Source organism: Zingiber officinale, chromosome 1A (assembly GCF_018446385.1).
Source record: "Zingiber officinale cultivar Zhangliang chromosome 1A, Zo_v1.1, whole genome shotgun sequence".
Taxonomy (NCBI): domain Eukaryota; kingdom Viridiplantae; phylum Streptophyta; class Magnoliopsida; order Zingiberales; family Zingiberaceae; genus Zingiber; species Zingiber officinale.
Window position 1 is genome coordinate 52,895,330 of NC_055987.1, and position 6,651 is coordinate 52,901,980.

Genomic DNA, 6,651 nt, shown 5'->3' on the forward strand with positions numbered 1-6,651 from the left:
AGTCAATTCGTTCTGAACTATAACATGAACGAGATTGACAAGCCACTGCCCGAGCTACTTAGTATGTTACGAACTGCTGAGATTAACCTTAAGAAGGTTAAGCCCATTCTGATGGTCCAGAAGCACAAGGGCAAGGGCAAGCCCAAAGGTAAGGGAAAGTCCCAAACCAAGGGCAAAGGCAAGGCACTGAAGCCTAAAGGAGGGGTCGCCAAGGATGCTACCTGCTTCCACTGCGGTCAGACCGGGCACTGGAAGAGAAACTGCAAGGTATACTTGGAGGATCTTAAGAAGAAGCGAAGTGAGACTTCCACTTCAGGTATATATGTTATAGAAGTCAATCTATCTATTTCTACATCTTGGGTATTAGATACTGGATGTGCTTCTCACATTTGTATTGATGTGCAGGAGTAGTAGGACAATGACAAAGGGCGAGGTGGACCTACGAGTAGGCAATGGAGCACGGGTTGCTGCTGTTGCTGTAGGGATTTACTTTCTATCTCTTCCCTCTGGGCTTGTACTAGAGTTAGTCGATTGTTGTTATGTGCCTGCATTAACTAAGAACATAGTTTCAGTTTCTTGTTTAGACAAGAAAGGATACTCTTTTATAATAAAAGACAAATGTTGTTCTGTTTATTTAAAAGATATGTTCTATTGTAGTGCACCTCTGATAAACGGACTCTACATTCTAGACCTTGAGAGCCCTATCTATAACATAAATACGAAGAGGATCAAGTCGACTGACTTGAACCAAACCTATCTCTGGTACTGTCGCTTAGGTCATATAAATGACAAGCGCTTATCCCAGCTCCATAAGGATGGTTTACTGGACTCATTTGATTTTGAATCATATGAAATATGCGAGTCATGTCTACGAGGCAAGATGACCAAGACTCCCTTTAGTGGGCACAGCGAGAGAACAACTGATTTGTTAGGACTCATACATAGTGATGTATGTGGCCCTTTCAATGTTGCTGCTAGAGGCGGTTATAGATACTTCATCACATTTATTGATGACTTCAGTAGATATGGTTATGTGTACTTGATGACACATAAGTCTGAATCCTTTGAAAATTTCAAAGAATTCAAGAATGAAGTACAGAACCAGCTTGGCAAGAGTATTAAAATACTTCGATCAGATCGAGGTGGTGAATACTTAAGCCATGAGTTTCGTGACTATTTAGCTGAGTGTGGGATTCTATCCCAACTCACTCCTCCTGGAACACCACAGGTGAATGGTGTGTCCGAAAGGAGGAATCGTACCTTATTAGATATGGTACGGTCTATGATGAGTCACACAGATCTTCCGACATACCTCTGGGGTTATGCTCTAGACACGGCAGCTTTCATTCTCAACCGAGTTCCATCCAAGGCCGTGATAAAGACACCATATAGGATATGGACTTGGAGAGATGCCCAGGTGTCTTTCATGAGGATTTGGGGTTGTGAGGCTTACGTACGCCGTCAAGTCTCAGACAAATTAGGACCCAAATCCGACAAGTTCTATTTCATCGAATATCCCAAGGAAACTAAGGGATATTACTTCTACATTCCCAGTCAGCACAAGGTAGTTGTGGCAAAGACTGGGATCTTTCTAGAAAGGGACTTTGTTTCTAGAAAGACTAGTGGGAGCGCGTTCGATCTTGAAGAAGTTTAAGATGCGAACAATAGCACTGATGCCTTGATGGAAGTTGAACTGGAACCACAAAGTGTTGTGGATGATGTTGTTCCACAAAGAGTTGAGGAACAACAACCAGTTCAAGTAGACATACCTCTTCGTAGGTCTGATAGGGTACGTCGTCAGCCTGAGAGATACTCATTTCTCTTGTCTGACCATGATGACATTGTGCTCATAGAGGATGAGCCTACCACCTATCAGGAAGCTGTGATGAGACCAGATTCCGAGAAATGGCTAGAGGCCATTCTCGGAGCTGGAATCTTCGATTCGATGATGCGATCAAACAGTTTGGTTTCATCAAGAACGAAGATGAGCCTTGTGTCTACAAGAAGGTTGTAGAAAATAAAGTTGTCTTCCTCATATTGTATGTGGATGACATACTACTCATTGGGAAGGACATCTCTATGCTTCAATCTGTCAAGACCTGGCTAGGGAGTTGCTTCTCAATGAAGGACTTAGGTGAGGCATCCCACATTCTTGGGATACAGATCTATAGAGATAGATCTAAGAGATTGCTTGGCCTAAGTCAGAGTACATACATTGATGAGGTACTCCTACGATTTGCCATGTAGAACTCCAAGAAGGGATTTCTACCGATGTCACATGGCGTGAGTCTTTCGAAGACTCAAGGTCCCTCTTCTAGAGAGGAGAGAGACCGCATGGATCAAATCCTTTATGCCTTACCCATAGGATCGATCATGTACGCCATGCTATGTACTCGACCTGATGTCTCGTATGCTTTGAGCATGACTAGCAGATACCAGTTAGATCTAGGTGAAAGTCACTGGATAGCGGTCAAGAATATTCTTAAGTACTTAAGAAGGACTAAAGAATATTTCTTGATATATGGAGGCAATGATAAGCTAGCTGTAAAGGGTTACAGTGATGCTAGCTTCCAGACCGATCAGGATGATTAAAGATCACAGTCGAGGTTCGTGTTTTGCTTGAATGGTAGTGCTATGAGCTGGCAGAGTTCACAGCAATTCTACAACGTTTCCATCTCATTCGAGAGATTATCGATAAAGGAGATGTGAAGATTTGCAGAGTACCTACAGAGGCTAACATTGCAGATCCCTTGACCAAGACTTTGGCACAGAGGAAGCATGATGGTCACACTAGGTCATTAGGCCTTAGAGCCTATACTGATTGGCACTAGTGCTAGTGGGAGATTGTTAGTTAGAGCCCTAGAGCCAATCATTTGATGATTGTATGGACTCATGTATATCATATTCATGTATATATATTAAGGCATTTGGTTTTTGGTTATTATGCTTATTTGTATTAGTGCCAGATAAAATAAGTATAGTAACGTCCAAGAGTAGAAAGGTTCTTACCTATATCAATCGATTGGTTGAATCGATAGTGAGATGATATAGGGAACACTACTCTAAATCATTCCTAGTCGAGTATTAACATTTAGGGACAATGTTAATACAAAGACTAGCATGTAGGTCAGTTCGATGACTTGATCTCACAAGTCATGGATATAGAGATATCAAGCTGACACATGGGTATGCATTAGAGAATGTATACTGAATGACCCGCCATGAGAAAGTATCATGGATCGTTATATGAGTGTCATATACTTTCTCATGTGGCTATTAGTATGACAATTAGTCCTTTGACCTGAAGTCACCATGGATCCCTACATAAGGAGTTATGTACTTTGGTTTCGTCAAACGTCACCCGTAACTGGGTGGACTATAAAGGCGATTACTGGGTATATAACGAATTATGTAGAGGGATGTGAGTGATGTAGATGGGATCTATCCCTCCCATATGACGGGAGCGACATCGGTATTCTTGATAGAGTTAGACCACGAAGTGCATGGCCATGCCCAAATGAGTCAACATTAGATGTTGAGCTCATTTGATCGAGTGAGTCGACTTGGAGTTCAAGATTTAGATTGATTAGAGGATGACACGGTCTATGCCTCACATTGATCAATCTAGATGTCTAGGATAGAAGGACAATGTCACATATTTTGTGAGGAGTCACAATTGGTAGTCACAAGGTGATGTCGGATCTCGACATTCTTGTAACTTGGGTAGTAATGATGTGTTGCTAGATACCGCTCATTACTTATGCCAACATTACAAGAACCTATAGGGTCACACACTAAGGACAATTAGATGGAGATTTGGTTCATATGATGAACCAAGAGGATTAGATTCATTTGATGAATCATATTGGATTAAGAGTAATCCAAATTGGGCTAATTGAGTTAGACTCAAGTTGATTCATGTATTCAATGAGTCTAATTTAGATTATGACTCATTTAATCAACTTAATTTAATGAATTAGATTCATTATATTAAGTTGGCTTGAATCATATGGTTGGATTAGATCAACCATGGGAGAGATTTGATCAAGTTTGACTTGATTTGAGAGGAAGAGAAAAAGTCATGTTTGACTTGACTTTTTGCCACATCACTAGTGAGTTGGCAAGATGTGGACCAATAGGATTGCTCCACATCATCAATATGTGCTACCTCATGGAGGTTACAAGCCTCCATAGCATTTAATGTGGCCGGCCCACATTAAATGAGGAGGTTACACTTGTTGCCATGTCATTTAGTGAGGTGGCAAGATGTGGACCAATAGTGTTGATCCACATCATCCTAGAGTGCCACCTCATGGGGGTTACAACTCTTAATGGTCTCCACATTAATTGGAATTAATGTGGGGGTTACACCTCCTAGAGTGGCCGGCCACTTGATGGCTAAGGGGTTGTTTGAATTTCCTCTCATTGATTTCATTCACTCTTCTTCTCCCTTGGGTGCTCTCTTTTCTCCTTCTCTCATTCCTTGGACGAACACTCCATTGGTGCTAGCACACCTTGTGTTTTCGTCATCTCCTTCTACTTGTGTCCGTGTGGATACATATAGAGGTTGTCTACTTTGACAACTAGAGATCCGGCGACATCTTGGACAAGCGGGAACGCGAAGGGCTTCGCTACAAGGGTAATGATCTTAACTTTAGTGTAGATCTAAAGTTTTTACAAACTTGTACAAGAAAAAGGTTTTTCAAAAAATTTTGTTTATGAATCTTTGCACGAGATCCATGGCTTTGGGTGACTCGGAGTTTTCGCGACGCGAAAAAGCGGTTATCGCGGCCCGAAGAACCTAACATTGATACCAATTATTGGATCGAGGTCGCGCTAGAGTGGGGGGAGGGTGAATAGCGCTCATGGCTTTCACGTGTTTCGGAATTAAAAACACGACGAGTAATGCAGCAGAAATAATAGAAAGAAATAAGCAATCACATAAAAGACACCAAGGTTTTACTAGGTTCGGAGCCTAGGGAGACTCCTACTCCAAGGCCCGCGATCGTTGATTGCTTACAGTGGAATACAACTATATAGCACAAAAGTATACAAGAGTATTACAACTTTAACAGTATTAAAAACTTATACCGACAACAAGAAATCTTAAAACTGAAGCTCCGGGTCGTCGATGGCTTGTCGTAGCTTGGCCGGGATGTCTCGTTAGCAGCTAGTTCAAGACAGATGACTTTTCAGATTCTGTCCTTAGATGCTGGTTGAAGTCCTCTTAAATAGCTCGTTGAGGGAGCCTCCAATGCCCCATAGAGGCGCCTCAAATACAAGGTTTTATCCTGACTTCGTCGCTGCCGATAAGCCTTTGCTACTGCAACTTATCGGCTTGAGGGCGCCTCCAGTGCCCCATGGAGGCACCTCCAAGAAGTAGTCCAAGGCGCCTCCACTGTCCTCTAAGGTGCCTCTAAGCTCACTGCGCAGACAGCTCCAACCTTGCACTCGAGGCGCCTCCAAGCTCCATGGAGGCGCCTCGAACAATGCTCATCCGAGGCTTAAGGGTGCTCCTTTGTACTTGTAAGATACTTTAGTCCAAAAGATACCCTGCAACACAAAGTTAGCACAGAATATCATAAATTTAAAGTCTGACAGTCATCGGACTGTCCAAGTCTGAATTCGAATTTCCGACCGGAAACCCTAGGTCGATCCGACGCCTACTGTTCCCTCTTTCGAGGAACGTGTCCTCACCTACTCCCCTCAGGAGAGATTACCTGATGCCAGTCCGGTCCTCCAGACCGACTGGACTTTCCGCCTAGGATTACCACCCCCTAGGACCTAGGGTTACTGCCCCCTAGGGTTTTTCTCCACCTAGGGTTACCACCCCCTAGGACCTAAGGTTACTCCCCTTAGAATTTTCCTCCACCTAGGGTTACGTCCCCTAGAGTTAAGTGGAATATCATACGCTACCTTATTGATTCCAAATTTAACTTATCTGTTCTTAGTGGTTTAGACTTGGATCGCAAACGATGCTTAACATTATTGATCAAAATCCACCTATGTTACAAATTCAATTAAATATTAATTTCAGAAATCGGCTTTTAGGTTAAACATGGCGAGGCAAGGCTTTATTGGGTATGGGAGCATCCACCACTTCCTAGACAAAGCCTTTTAATGAAATCTAATATTTAATTTCCTTATATAACCCTAGGTTTAACCAAAAGGAACAATCGAATCACAAACTCGAAAAATAAAAAAAAAACAAACTCAAATCACAAATTCAAAACCTAGAATCATATGCCTCTTGTGTTTGATATTTCAAAAACTATACAAAGAAAACTAGCATGATGCAGAATAGAAATTACTAGTTATACCTTTCTTTGTAAACAACAACCTCTTGATCTTCTACCGTATTCCTCTACTTATCTCAGACGTCGTGTGGGCAATGATTTACTGAGACGAGAACCACGCAAGCTTCCTTCTTCTTCTTGTGAGTTTCGGCTACCACAAGTATTCCAAGAATAGATGAGGTTCGACCACACCACCATGCTCCAAGGGATGCTAGAAACAAAACCTCCTTTCTCTCCTTCTCCAAGCAAAATTCGGCCACCAACAAGCTCCTTGAGAGTTGATGCCATTGGCCACTAATGAAGAAGAAAACAAGGAGAGGAAGAAGATGAGAAGGGTCGACCACCAACCAAAGAA